Source organism: Pollicipes pollicipes, unplaced genomic scaffold, assembly GCF_011947565.3.
Source record: "Pollicipes pollicipes isolate AB1234 unplaced genomic scaffold, Ppol_2.1 Scaffold_4295;HRSCAF=5057_pilon_pilon_pilon, whole genome shotgun sequence".
NCBI classification, from domain to species: Eukaryota; Metazoa; Arthropoda; class Thecostraca; order Pollicipedomorpha; family Pollicipedidae; genus Pollicipes; species Pollicipes pollicipes.
In genome coordinates, this window is record NW_023596461.1 from 15,472,818 (window position 1) to 15,488,025 (window position 15,208).

The window sequence follows — 15,208 nt, forward strand, 5'->3', positions numbered from 1 at the left end:
CGGCGCCAACGCTGTAACCCCCGTCCCCATCCTCCGCGTCCACCACTCCCCCAGCCGACCCCGAGGCTGCTCCCTATTCAGCGAGCGTCCGACGTCCTCGGCTCGAGAGGTGATGGCGGGCGCATACTGTACCAGGCCTGTTCCAGAGGCTGACTGGTGAAGGTACCGGCCTGTTCCAGAGGTCGACCGGTGAAGGTACCGGCCTGTTCCAGAGGGCGACCGGTGTAGGTACCGGCCTGGTCCAGAGGTCGACCGATGAAGGTACCGGCCTGGTCCAGAGGTCGACCGGTGCAGGAGATACCGGAGAGCAGTTGCTGTGTAGTTATTGAAGTGTTAAGAAGTGTTGGGTGCTGCCACGCGACAGTGAAATTATCTGAAACGAGAATGGCCGTTACCCGCCAAGCATTTATTGACGGTCCTACTTTTTGAAACTTGGAATGCCCGCTCACACCGCGCACCCAAATCTGAAGAGCCGCGCCCGCTCCGCAGAGCAGATGTCCTCCAGATAGCCCGCATGGGTCCGCCAACCGTATTTTTCATTCGAAGTACAAATACCCAGCCCTATAATATTGTTAGTGACAAAACAAGAATGCGTAAGAAACTTTGAAGCATATTCATCCTTTCTGTTGTGTTTTTGTCCTGCTTTTGTTTTTGTCATGTCGTGCCATCAAGGGACCTGACAAAAAGGATCAAAATGCATAATCAAGACTAAATTTACATTTACCTAGGTTCATATGAAGACATTTCAGACCTACACACACACACACACACACACACACACACACACATATATATATATATATATATATATATATATATATATATATATATATATATATATAATATATGCAGGCATGCCTCTTGTAACCGCAAATTGAACATCCAAAGTCAAAGGCAGTGCCAACTTCAAACTAGTCAAGGTATGTATTTTGCGAACAAAATCCTGGCGTATACACGGTAAAATAAATGACCTCACACACAAAATCATGTCATGGAAAGACGAGCTTAATGATCGGAGACAAGTGCGCCTTAAAGACCATGAGTCATGCCCCTGGACAGCTGATGATCTATTTAATGCGAGCTCATTCGTACACCACTTGCAGGCGTGCCAGAGTTCCCTGAACAGCTGACGACTTAAGCCAACTCTTGCCAACTTCCGTGAGCCGATCTCGTCCTACAGCGAGTTTATTTTGAATCTTTGTTGGGATCGCTGGGATGGTTTTGTAGTCGGTACTTGCGTGCAGTCTTATTCCGGCTAACTATCAAATAATTGTTTGCAAATAGCGAGAAATTCTGCCTTATTGCATTCCACTACTTGCATATAAAGCCTGATCTGCTGAAAGCTGGATTGCTTTGATGTTATTGATTGTATAGACATATATTGCAATCCAAATGCAGGACCGTGCTTTCAATTCAATCCAAGCATCCGATGCTGTTTTGCTGTTTGAACATGCCCTGCGTTGTTGCATCCATCAGGTGTACCCACAGACCATTAAGTGTTTGTATGTGATCTGTGTTCTACGTGACCTGTCATGTTTTGGATAAATGGCGCAGGGGTGACAAACTATTTTTTATCGCCGACAAAATTTAAGCAAGCAAAATTGTCGTCAGTAGCGTGACATGACACTATATGACGTGAAATGACGATGAAATTAATGCCCTGTGGCGCCACCAGGAATCGAAGGATCGCAGAAAGTCCCTTTCATCACCGCAGTTTTCAATGGCGCGTACACGGCTGGAACGCTTATTAATGCAACGCCTTTCAAATTACAACTTATGTCAGGATAACCACTACTACAACGAATGCATGCACACCGGCCCAAGACTGCGGAATAATATATATAATATAATAATACAAACAGTCGTCTTCTTCACCCGGCACCTGCCGGGCGTCACGTTTAAGGTCAATCTACTGCTGAGATCGCTTTTCTCGACTGCGATAAAAAGACGAAGGGCCTCGAGAGCCTGGGTAGCTGAACTTCGAACCGCTGGCGGGCGGCACTCTGTGATGACGTCTAATAAACGGGTCTTTTCGAGGCGGCCATGTCCTCTTGTGAAACCACATGTATGGTTCGAGCTCCACCTCATCCATCATCACACTATCCACCATGCTTAAGGCGTGCTCCAAGCCTGGCGCGACATGTGTTGTGTAATGGATGAATTTCGCAATGCCCCAGCAATTAGTACATGTAGGCATAATGCTGGGTTCCCGGCTGCCTGGCAAGGAAGAAGTAATATATTGGGTTCCGGGGTGGGCTCAAATTAACACGCGCCCGGGTGGCCGGTTGGATGCCCTTCGCTCGGGTGGAAGGTCAGTTTGATCCCCTGAGATCTCAGGAACTAAGAAAGCTAGAAACACCAAATTTACAGGGTATGGTAACTTGTGCGTGAACCCACTCAGATTAGAGTTTGAAGCTCCTAGGTCCTAATCTTTGCGTCAAATAAGGTCAAATAATGACAAACTCCAGATTGCTCTCCAAAGGCCCCCTAAAACCTAAATAACTGTTCTAAGCAAAGTGTTACATGCCCATTTAGGGTAAATGAACTTGTTTAATCCTTTGAAGGTCATGGTGACCAACATCATACAATACTGCAGATAATTTTGTATTTGAATAAGCGACAACGATTATGTCAGGCAGTATGCTCCTAAAAGCAAAATGCTGACCTAGGTAATTTTAGGTCAGTGACCTATTCTGACCTTTAAGAAGTTCATGCAAGGTGTATAATGCGATTCTCGTTATCAATGAATTCGAGATGGGCGCCAGAAACTACCCCATACAGCAAGCCCTAGAGTAAAAAATCTGGTTGGTTTTGGCTTTGGCCTGACCTTCATATCTGACCTTGGTCGATGTAATTCGTTCATTCAATTGTTTTGTTGCCTAAGAAAGCATCTCAGAGCTGCATAGCTTCGTCTAACTCTCCGTTGTTTGAATCAGATTGAACGATTCCTTAGACATTGCCTTCGCTGAAACCATAGCTTGATTTTGACCTGCCATAGGTCAGCGACGTCATAATATACATCGAAATTATTGATGCCCCACAATCCGCTATTCAGTTGTCTACAGCTATGCAAAATTTGGCGCAGCTGCACCGCGCCGCTCGGAAACCATTCCGGAAAAACCTTCGGGGCAGGGGTCAATTTGACCTCCCCACCCAAGTGCTCCGGTGGGGGAGGGCGTAAAATTGACCCTTCGCCAAGGTTTTTCCGGAGTGGTTTTCGAACAGCATGGCGTAACCGCACTGAATTTTGCATAGCTGTAGACAATTGAAGAGTGGATCGTTTGGTATACAATTTTGATGTACCTTGTAAGGTCACTGATCTATGGCAGGTCAAAGTCAGCCCATGGTTTCAGCAAAGTCAATTTCTAGGAAATCGTTCAATCTGATGCAACAACAGAGTGTTAAATGAAACCATACATCTCTGAAATGCTTTCTTAGACAATACAACAATTGAATGAGCAAATTCCATTGACCTAAGGTCAGGTATGAAGGTCAGAACAAGGTCAAAACTGACCTGTTTTATTGCTATAGGGCTTGCTGCATGGGGTAGTTTCTGGTGCTCATTTTGAATTAATTGATGGCAGCAGCCCCATTCTACATCTTCCATGGACTTCTCAGAGGTCAGAATAGGTCATTATACATCGGAATAAGTCATTATCTTTAGTAGATAATAATAGGTTTGGGTTAACATTTTGTTTTTAGGAACATACTGCGTAGCGCAGTCCTTGTCGCTTATTCAAATGCAAAGCTCAAAGCAATCTTGTATAATTTTGGTCAACATAACGTTCAAATGGTCAAACAAGGTGACTGACCTTAAATGATAAAAGGTCATGACCATGACCTTTTGTTTAGAAGCAGTTATCTAGGCTCTGGGGGCGCTTAAGAGACCAACCTGGAATTTGACCTTGCTTGACCTTCTTTACCCGAAGATCATGACCTACGAACCTCAACCTTTGACATAAGTCAGTTCACGTACAGGTCAACATACCCAGTTAACTTGGTGTTTCTAGCTCTCATAGTTCTCGAGATATCAAGGGGTGTCAAATTGACCCCCGAGCGAAGGATATCCAGCCTGCCACCCGGGCGCATGTTAAGGTGAAAACGACTGCACACATGCTTGGCAAGAAGAAGTTGAAACGTGCTGGAAGAGGGATGCACTGGGGTCACGGAAAGGTGGGTTTACAGGGCTGTTGGAAGAAAAAATACCACTTGCTTCATTTTTTTTGGGGGCCCGCTGAGAGAAGCAAAAAGGAACAACAGACTATTATGTACGATTGCAGTCCAACATTAGAAGAATGTTGCGCGTTTTGATTAACCGCAGGTGCCATATATTTTGGGCTCAAGCTTAACGATATCCCGCTGTTCGAATCACGAAAGGACACGTGTTACCTAACTGGATACAAACAAACTATTGCAGATCCTAGCTGTCTATTATACTCGAGGAAGACTGAATTGCTCTGATGACGGAATAGGCCACTGAGTGGCCGGCGAGCCCTCAATAGCTATACGAGCGCTTTGGAGGCCAAAAGGGCCCCCGAGCGATCGGAGGTGCCCATGGTGGACTGCGGTGCATGGGGCAACTAGCGACGTCCCTGAGCTGTCAGATACGAGTGCCACCAGGGCTGGTCAATGGTCAGAGGCCACCTGGTGAGACCGCAGTGACGAGGGTAGTCCAGAGCAGCCAAACCGGCCCATAGGCGATCGCAAGGGCCCTGAGCACACAGAAGGCCCTGAACGGTGTATGCGATCCCTGGACGGCCAAAGAGCCCCATATTAGTTCCGAGGGCTCCCTAGTGTGTGTATGGGACGTTCAAAGACCACAGGGGCCAGAGGGGAAGCTGCCACAAACAACCTGTTACAAGTTATTGCATTCAGGCTTCTTGTTTGCCTTTCATAAACCTGCTAGTTCCTTTTGAACAATATATACTAACCCTCGCCTTGATAGGGGAGGGCTGCAACACCCCCCACCCCTGAGGTTTCCTAAGGAAACCAGCCGGGCATTTCGTGCAGTCGTGCCCAAATATTTGATTGCATATGATGCATACGTGGGACGTGTTTTGATGCCAAAAACGTGACTCTGGCATTCTGGTTTCTCAGAAACTCTAGGAACAAGGCAAGACAATCCACAGCCGGCGAGAGTGGCCGGCGTCAACCCACTTTTCCGCGGACCGCGCGCGAGGGCTAATACAGTGTTACAAATAAGGCTCGGAACAGATGAAGAGTTCATACCAATGGACTCAAAATGAGACAAGGAATATGTATCGTACGTTTCATGTTGTTATTCGGCATGGTTTCGTACTTACAAGCATGGGAAGCTGAACAAGATTTTTAGGAAAATTTGACCTTTGACTTGGCCTAGTGGGGTTAATTAGCAAAACGAAGCTATTATTAATCACGAGGTCTTGTCGGAAACAATCCACTGTTTTTTTTTCTCCACCAGGCTCTACCTCTCCTAATTTGAAAACGATAAGGGTTAGCTCCCCATCGCATCAGCCAGCAGTATAAAGAAGCGGTTCAGGTTAAGGGTTGCAGGTTTTGGTCACCATCCTTTTCATCCATTATGCAGATATTTTTAAAATCGGCCTTTCAGATGATGGAAACAAAATCAACTGACACCAAAATGCAACCCTTCATTACCAACGTCCTTACACTGGCACCAACCGAATCAGCAGGCCAAAATGGCTCTTTGCACACCAAAAGGGAAACAAATGTCACATCAGCTGTGATACTTGTCATGCATAATGAGGCCCTGGAAACCTTGTTCATGCATGGTGACCCCTTCAATTTACCTTGTCATGCGTGATGCCCCCTTTACGTTAGTTTAAATCACTTTCTTTCTAGGTTCTGTCCCACCCTAATGTTGATTTGGACTCCTAAATGCTGGTTTTCCCCAAAAGGTCAAGGTGAAATGTTACAGACAGACGAAGAAAAAGCTCACCAGCACAGAGCTTATGTTCTATGGGTTTCATCCACTAGTTATGAGCGCTGTGCTGCTCAAATATCCAAATCTCTAATAAAAGACAATCCAGTTCAGAATAAAACTAGACCGTAAGTATAAAAACAGTGTAGATCTGTTGACTACCACATTAAGGAAAAAATAGGATATAAGGCCTATGACTTTCTATCACCAATACCTCCATATCTAGATATTTTACGGTATTTTCTACCGTCCAGTTTAGGACACCGAGAGTTGACTGGCAAAAAACAGCGAAGCGGCCAACCGTCCGGGTCACAGTAAATACATGGATTTGTCGCCGACCTGCCACCGCGTCGTGCGACCAACTACAAAACAATATGTTTTTCCGCCGGGTTTGGATGAAACCACAGAAGGTTCTATGGTGTCATATAATAGGGCAAAGGGTATTTACGGAAAGGCTTCCTGATGTGTACCGGGATGTATTGTCATGGGGACCCTATGCTATGCTTGGCATAATGCGTTGCAATATTTTGTCGTGGCTGTCAATCAAATTTTCCGTCAAAAGCATTTTTGGCACCAAGCGTCGGACGAAAATATGCATCTTGTTGCCGGCCTCATTCACCAAGTCAGCATTTTTGTACCACCCCTAAAATATTGTGCAAAATCCAGGAGCGTAATTTTGAAAAAAACGTGATAAAACATATGGGCGTGATGAGTGAGGGATGACTGGCTGTTGTTTTGTTGAGGGAGGAGCTAATGTTCATTAGTTGAATACGAAACATACTCATAGCAGAATCTGCCGCTAATACGGGGGCTATTTGAGAATGGTCCTCGCTCTTGTGCTGAGGTGTCACCCTCCCAGAAAGTACGGTTGAGTAATTATACCTTACTGTAGGTCAGACAGTTATTCAGCTGTGGTAGTAGACTGTTAAATCTATAGCATGCCAAGGATTATCTGTTCATAAAATGGCATGCATTGCACAGCTTGAAATCTTTATGATACAAATTGACTTCGTTGTTGTACCATTTTTTTTTTTGTACGAGCATATAACTTCATCTTCCATCAGTATTCATTAGCAGTAGTTGCTAGCAAGTTGTGATTAAGAAAACACAAGTGGGATAATTTATAACGTAGACTGTCCTCCAATGCACACACTATAGCCAGCAGTACCTCCTCTAATGCCTTCCCGCATTTTTAAGCTCGCGTCTTGCGGGCTTGCGAGCCCAAAAGTGGAAGCACTTGTATCTATGTATATTTGTATGGCGCGCGGTGGCCGGTCGCGGTTATCTGGAGTGGGAGCTGTTCTGCTCGGTATCAGGGGCGCGGAGAGCGTGGGGTGTGAAGCGAGGAGACCCATGCCCAATATCCATGCATGGCGGACAGTTGCTGGTGGGGCATCTATGGAAGCTGCAGTGCTCGGCCCCGCCCGGAATCGCGAAGGAGGACAGGTCCCAGTCGTGTTGTCCGCCAGCTATGCCCGCGTGGGCGGCCGCCCCCGCCGCCGCCGTGGGACGTGCGTCGCCCCGCGGGTGGCCGCCGACGGAGGTCGACGGTCGGCGTCACCTGACCGCAGAGCACCGACAGACGGGCCCGCATTATTGCCAGTCGGAGACGCATCGGAGCGGCGCGTTGGCGGGCCGGCGGACCCCCGAGGCCGGCGGCAGATCACGTGTCGCGGCCGGCGCTCTGGGCCCGCCACGCAGCGGCAGCCGGACAGGTCATGGCTGCCCTGGGGGACACGCGCGCGATGCGTTCTCCGGGACAGGATCACAGCTCAGAGCAGGTCGCGTCTTCATGCAGGCCAGGAATTTTGCTTATTTATATTTATCGACGAGATCAGCATTTCTCGCTGGGGGGGGGGGGGGGAGGGGGATAGATTGTGGGCGTGGCAGATTCCACCTCCCTCCAAGAAGCCATTCTGGGACCAGGAAAAATTGAGCGAAACAGAACTGATAAAGTTCGCTTACCTGATGACATACTCGTCGCATGGTGCATGTTTTGCAGACGCTCAGTCGCATGCCGACAAATCAAAACGCTATGCCGTCATTTCTGAAGGACTAGTTCAGAGCCAATTTTACGACGCACGTCGACATTTTCTGCTCGTAGGCAATAGGTTGTGGCTTTGAACACCAAACCGTGTGCTTTCCATGTGAACTGAGGTCAACGACCTGCGACAATGTTCTATCACATCAAACGCATCGTAGGTAATTTATCGATATTTTATCTAATCCAAAAGTTATTGTTATGCCTATTTGCCTGGAAAGGAATCATTTCCTTATCTGGAAAGCCATAGGCTTTTCGTCTTGTATTCCTAACATTCAGGTCGACCTGGCTTGCAAGGTCACTAGTTGACATTTCACGGTCATATCGGACATCACTGGCTTCTTCAGGAGCATGGAGGAGGTATCCACTGTTGATGTTTCGTGGCTTCAGCTTTGTTAGGTACGTTGTGCCAACCCCTCATGCTGGGGTGAGGGATTCCTACAGCCTTAACTACTGAGTGCGTCGTAAAGCCTCGATTGGACACATGACTTGGTCATGTATTAAACGACAAATGGGGCAGGGCGGGGTGGGGAATGTTGTCGGACCATCGCTCTTGCCCGCTGCGCGAGCAAAAAATCTCCTGTCCAATTTGAGTTTACAGACCTTTGCGATACCATCTCACGGCCTGTCATGTTGGCATTGGAGGCACTCGAAACGTACATGCGTCTACATCTACGAGTTTGTCTTGACTCGCATTGAAATGTATAACTGATTTACGCTAGGCTATTCTCTTGAATGTTTTCTTCTCCACGAATGACGCGTTTCTATTGTTGGTGTAGATAACTTGCGCTGAACACTGCGTGATGGCATTTTTGTCTTGAAAACCGTGTGTTTGATGCTGCTGCGGTTCCGAGTCACATCCGCCGTAGACCCACTCATACCGGCCCAGTGTAACAATGTATAACTGTTGACGGCGCTCGATAGAGCCTCCCGATACAGTCCAATACATGGCGGTGCCAGGCAATGCGCCGGCACGGACGCGGCGGGGCCGGTACCGATCTGTCGGCGGCGGCGGCCGGCGCGGTGGCTGGTCGCGTGCTCCCCGTTCGGCCCGTGCCAGCGTTACCGTCCGCTCTGACAACGGCCATCGCGTAGCGTCGCGCATTACTCGGCCGGGCTTCCGTGCCGCGCTGCCCCCCAATGCCGTATGTATGTGGCAGGGCAAAACGCATCCATTAGGACGGCACCACCGCCGTCGGCCCGTCGCCGCCGGGATCCTGGTCTGCGTCGGAATCGATGATGATGTCATCACTCGCGGTAATGCCGGCGGGTTAGCGTTGTCGCGACGGGCAGTGAGCGCCGGGTTAGCGTAATCTCTCTATGGGCAGAACGGACCGAGCGCTAATGCCATGGCGGGCTGCGAGGGTCAGTGAGTTGAGGGGAGAGTGTCATCGTTTGGTGGAATTTAATTGAGCAGGCTGCTTACTGCGTGGGATGTAAGCGAATTTGGGCCGAGAAACGGTTTCCACCAATCAAAACATAAGTTTTTATTCACCTGCGGCCAAACACTTGCTTAGATTACCGCCTGTCTTCATTTCTTCAGCCATGGACCCTATCAAATATTCTGCTACCTTATTTCGACAAGCATGCATCATGCACCACAATCAGACAAGCGGACACCTGGCGAGGTAAGCGTCATCGGCGATCAGCAGCGCCAGCTCCTGGCAGCTGCACACTCACGCAACGCTGAACCGGCTGACCGTATCAACCGTCCGGACAGCTGCCAGCGGAGCGGTGGCCGCCACCAATCCCGAAATGGAGGAAACGATCTTTGTGGGTGTAAAAACATTTTGTGTTTGAAGTCTTATCATCTTGATTGGCCCGGTGGTGTAAATTAAATCCTCGTGATGGCGAGACAGGAGGCCATTGCCCCCAGCCCCGCGTGGTTCGGTCCATTGTGCATGCTGGGTGGCCATCTGTGATGGGGTAAGTATCTGCGAAGAGGTCCGAAGTTTTAAGTTTTCAGCCATTGATGACGTAAATCCGGCGGCAGTTGAATCCTGTAATGTCAATAGTCTGTCGTCAAGTGCAACAAAGGATTTTAACCTGTCCGACAGATCGGCTGTGGCTAGGGTAAAGCGATCACATATTACGACAGGTTATAACCCCCGAGTCATTGTTCATTGCAGCTAATGCTGAAGTTAAACCATAGGTCTTGGCAATAATGACAGCCTTCAATGGACAGTGCCACATTTGGAGGTCATCACATAAGTATTCTGCTTCAAATTCGCTGTCATCACGCCCCCCAAATTCCAAGTCGCTCGCACAAAACATCAAAACGTGCGGAACTTATTTATGACTCAACAGCACACCTGGGTTACGCAAAGAATTACCGGTAGAAGCGGCTGATGCTGGGCGGTGAAGTTTTGAGTAAGTCCTTAAAACGTCCCGAGAAAAGTGAGTGCTTACGGACAGTGTCTGCAATATGAGCGATCCAAAAAGATGCTAGCGCGCCATAAGGCGCCCCTGGGAAATCAGACAGGCGGCAGAACCTTTTCGGGATTGGCCGATTATTCGGCACATCGGAGGCCCCCGGGCTCCACACACCCCGGACTTGGCACAACTGGCCTCTTTCTTTGGGTTGCACCAAAGACGGCGTGTGAGCACACATCGCCTACCAATACAGGCACTAAGAGGGACAAAAGACGGTTGTTTGCTGAGTCCACCGTCATGTGTGGCCCCTTGCCGCGGTTCACTGCCAAGCATGGGGCTGAATGAATCCCAAGGAAAGTACGTGTCTACCCTACTTGTCAGACATCTGGCATTGATGTGTCAGTGACCCAACCACCGCGCGTAACGCGTACACGAGAATTGTAAAGTTTGTAATTTATATACGCTTCCTGCTTCTTCCAACGTTTTTGCTTTTCAGTGATCGTGAAATTGTCGCCTTATTTTGGAGCACCTAATGCATGCATTGATGGACAATTATTTGTTGTTGTGTATTGCGGCCTGGTTAGGTGCTCACAGTCATGCAGTCACAGTTCGTCAGTGTTAGCTGAGAGGAGCTTGGACACCATGTCCCATACCCTACGTCTGATCCCCCTTCCCCCCCCCCCCCCCCAACACACACTTTTGGCTGAGATTAGCAGCTTAGAACATCGCGTCATGAATGCTCATTAAACATTTCATGAAATACGCGCGGGAAATAAAGCAGTGTGAATAAATAAGGAACCAATGGTGTGATAATTAAGTTACGCGTTCGGAAAGCCAGTTACACGGGGCTGTATACCCAGTGGTGCCCCCTCCCTTCCAGGGTCAGACGCAATCGCCGCCACAAAGTCTGAACAGCTGAGTGCGTCGAAAACCCCGCATGATAACAAACATGGATAAATCGATATTTCATGCCAGGGCGATTTTCCAGCTTCTGATTCTTTTGCTTGCACATTACCTTCCATAGCACGAAAAACGAGTAAAGCCAATTGATTTCTGCGTGAATTTTTACCAAATGGTAACGACTGAGAACATAATCTGGCGAATCGGTCGATACCGGACCAGGCGTCCCGCACCCCAAACTGCTGTTGTGAGACCACGCACCTCAAATGCTGCCTGGCCTATCGGAATTTGTTCCATCCTCGTGCTACAAAGACGCCGCTTCCCCGTTGTCGCTGCGGTGCTGTTAAATGTCATCAGAGACCCTCGACCGCTGTGACGTAACGTTTGTTTGAGAGACCAATTCCTGATGTGCTGGCATTGTGCAGTGTATATCCTCTACAGCATCGTTTGAATACTCGTTTGTTCCACGTTGTGTCTGCCCCGATTTCTCCGGCAGGTCGTCAAAGAGAACTGCGAACCTTTGGTCGCTTACATAAATATGTGCCATAAATTCTATATCCGGAACTTGTTCCTGTGGGTCACTATTTGCGTACGTCCTTGACCTCGGGTCAAGTTACCGAACCGGTCGGGTCATTTGAAGACAGACAAGCCCCGCGAACCTAGTGCATAGTATCAGTTGAAGACCCTGTGCTCTTTTCACAATATGGTGATCTTACCCCAGTTGCTGCCTTCTCCCGGGTGCGCCGAAAAGCATACCGAGGGCAGGCTTGAACCAGAGACCTCCCGCCTGCAGGCGCACGCGCACCAACCAGCTACAGCCCCTAAGTGGTAGCGTGAGGAATGCTTTTGCGCTCGCATACGCCCACTACATATATCATGTGACCTTCGCACGCCTGTCCAACACCCGTTCAAATTCGGAGCAGTCATCCAATTATCTTGCAAACTTCGCAAGTTACCATTTTTGCTTCGCTCACAAATCATTTAAAAGTTATAAACGATGGCTCATAATACAATTATCCCAAATAACGAGCGGCATTAAATCTGAAATTGACCATATAGGACGGAAGAAAACGAACACAACTTTTCTGGTGCAATGCGTCGTCATATTTCACGTCGATTAGATGAAGAGTAAGAGGCTGCTAAAAGGATTAAGCTCATAAAACTGCTTGACGCACCAATGGTCGCCATCAGTGAGTCACGCTGTTGCGACGACAGCTGCGTTATACGTGGGTCCAGGGATTATCCAACACCGCTGACATGTCAACCAGCATTCGGATATTCCCTGTCCGGGCCTCCGCCGCCGTAGAACCCGGCTGCCGTTGCCTGGCGGTGCGGAAAGGCCTGGTGTCGGGTCGATTGTTCGGTTAGCTAACTCGGCCGCACCGTGACGCTCCGCTGGACCCGAGGACGCGGCGGCAGACCAGTGCTGATCTCGGGGACGCGGCGGCAGACCAGTGCTGATCTCGGGGACGCGGCGGCAGACCAGCGCTGATCTCGGGGACGCGGTGGCACACCAGCGCTGATCTCGGGAACGGTTTGTGGCAGGCCAGCGGTGGTCTCGAGGACGCGGTGGCACACCAGCGCTGATCTTGGGGACGGTCGATGGCAGACCAGCGGTGGTCTCGAGGACGCCGTGGCACACCAGCGCTGATCTCGGAAACGGTCGGTGGCAGGCCAGTGCGTCCCAGACCGGCCTGTACGGGGGCACGTGAGCACGGGGCTTCATCCGCTCTCTGACGGCGGTGACATCAGCTCACGGGCAACCCACGGGTAACAGCGAGCTCCCACCTGGCTTCACGCAGCTCGCGCCACACGCAGCTCGCGCCGGTCCGCGATGGTGCTCCCATTGGCAGCGCGCTGGGCCGCCGACAGGAGAGCTCTTCTCCGTGGGGGAGCGCGTGTGGCGCCGCCTCCACACCGGCCCCGGCGTGCCGTGGCGAGTCGGGCGGACCGACCTCTGCAGATGCTGATCGATAGCGTACCAGAGGCCACGGCCGGCTGATGGGTCCGCTGGCCGTGGCCGGTCGGCGGTAGGTGGGATCCGTAGGCGATGTGAACACCTAAATGTATTTTTAATGTGCATACAGATACTACGATCTCCCCATGATTCGTACGACATCACGTATTTTGCCAGGATCGCGCCATTTGAACTCTAGTAAGCGTGCAAGTTTGGGCTTCAATGTGAGAATAGTGGCGCTTGAACACACGGCGGAGCTTTTAGCGGTACTTCCGAATATGACATCACTCGTTGTGGTTTTACGGCGGGTCATGTGAGTAAGACAACCCGAAAGTTGCATTTTCTCTGACGTTTTGATTGGTTTGGGCAAGCTTCATTTTTATTACCAGGGTTGTCGGCCCCTCTTATGACATAACCCGTTGAGGTAGCCGTTCGCAGGACCCGTCCGTGTAAGACTGCGGCTGGACGGTGTGATGCTGCAGCGTGCGTTGCGTGGCGGCGGGGACGGTGGTGGCGTTATTTGCAGACGGGGGGGGGGGGGGGGGGGCTGGGGCTGACGGCAGCAGGGACGGCGATGGCGTCGTCTGCGGACGGAGGGGGGGGGGGGGCTGGGGCGGACGGCAGAAGGGACGGCGATAGCGTCATGTACAGACGGGGGGCGGGGGAGGGAGGCTGGAGCGGACGGCAGCAGGGACGGCGATGGCGTCGTCTGCGGACGGGGGCTGGGGCGGACGGCAGCATGGACGGTGATGGCGTCGTCTGCGGACGGGGGGGAGGGGCGGACGGCAGCAGGGACGGCGATGACGTCGTCTGCGGACGGGGGGAGGGGCGGACGGCAGCAGGGACGGCGGATGACGTCGTCTGCGGACGGGGGGAGGGGCGGACGGCAGCAGGGACGGCGATGACGTAGTCTGCGGACGGGGGGGGGGGGCGAGAGGGACGGCAGTGGGGGGGGGGGGGGGGGGGGGGGGGGGGGGGGGGGGGGGGGGGGGGGGCGGTGGCGTCTTCTGCAGGACGGGGGCAGCGGCGGACGGCAGCGGGGGAGCTATTTGGAAAACCGAGGCTGACAGGAGGACAGAGCGACTAGCGCCGTTGAGCATAAGGCGCCAGAATGGCCACGAAATTGGGCGTAAGGGTGTGCGGTAGATGGCAAGTACGGGAAAAGACAATCGCCGAACAAAGGACCGTGCACATTTGGCTGCATGGGGTGGGATGAGGCCAGGCAGTCATTACTGGGCCATTGATCTCAATGAACGCGGATTTTACTACCGACATCATGTTTTAATTGTAACCATTCATGTGAAATATGCCCAATTGTTATTGCAATCATGCTCTAAAGTTCGAACCAACCACATGACGCTTTTGGAAGCAGGTATAGAAAAAAGTACTGAAAAGACTGAAGAGAAGACACTATTGGAGAAGGCACTGAATACTAATGAAAACAAATTGTCCAAATACCGACGAAGTCGGTTACATCAGAGTAGAATTGGGAAAGTATGAATTTGTAATATCGTATCATGAAAATCGAAACCATCCTTCTGTACTGCTTGATGTTGATAATCGATGCTCACAGTGAGAGAGAGCTCCAAAATGAGCTCTTTCAAGGAAGTCAAAAAAGGCACAGTAGTGTCCAAATTACAGCGACGTTCGTATTTTCAGTGGGTACGCCTGACAACCATTGATTCGCGATAAAACTGACAAATCCGTCGACCTCTGCCTGTTCCATATCATTTCAAGGTGCCCATGTTCTGGCGTATATGCTGATCGACAGTGGGTGATGCGATACGGATAAACAGGATGATGTTTATTATCTCTATAATCGCGTTTGCGTTTTTGGCCCCTTGTATACAGCACGTATGCCGACTAACACACATTTTCCGAGTGTCCGGGGTCTGTCTTCCTCGGAACCGCATGCACACGCGTTACAAATCCGCGGTGTGCTTCTGGTCAACGCCACGATGTTGTTCCATGCCTTTGACGTCGGCAGCGTGCCTGTCATCTCGTGGCCACATTCGGT

At 50.4% G+C, this 15,208-nt stretch overlaps 1 protein-coding gene across 1 annotated transcript in view; it reads left to right on the forward strand.

The window, feature by feature from the left end:
* LOC119097210 (chloride channel protein 2) overlaps positions 1 to 15,208 on the forward strand; it is a gene marked incomplete at both ends in the record, with an annotated part of 87,007 nt that overhangs the window by 17,214 nt on the left and 54,585 nt on the right.